Genomic DNA, 274 nt, shown 5'->3' on the forward strand with positions numbered 1-274 from the left:
CCCTCATTTCGACGATTTTCATATGCTATAGAAAACCATTTTTTGGGTGATCCGGATTCCGACAACAAAAATGCCAAATTTTTTCGTGGACATGCGTCAAGACCATGTCTATGCATCTGGTTGGCCATCACGGCTTGTCCGACCCATTTGGAAGGTCAAACGAGCCCCGAAGCGAGCATACCCCTCATTTCGACGATTTTCGTGTGCTATCGCAAACCATTTTTTGGGTGATCCGGATTCCGACGTCAAAAATGCCAAATTTTTTCGTGGACGT

Source organism: Solanum pennellii, chromosome 3 (assembly GCF_001406875.1).
Source record: "Solanum pennellii chromosome 3, SPENNV200".
NCBI lineage: Eukaryota > Viridiplantae > Streptophyta > Magnoliopsida > Solanales > Solanaceae > Solanum > Solanum pennellii.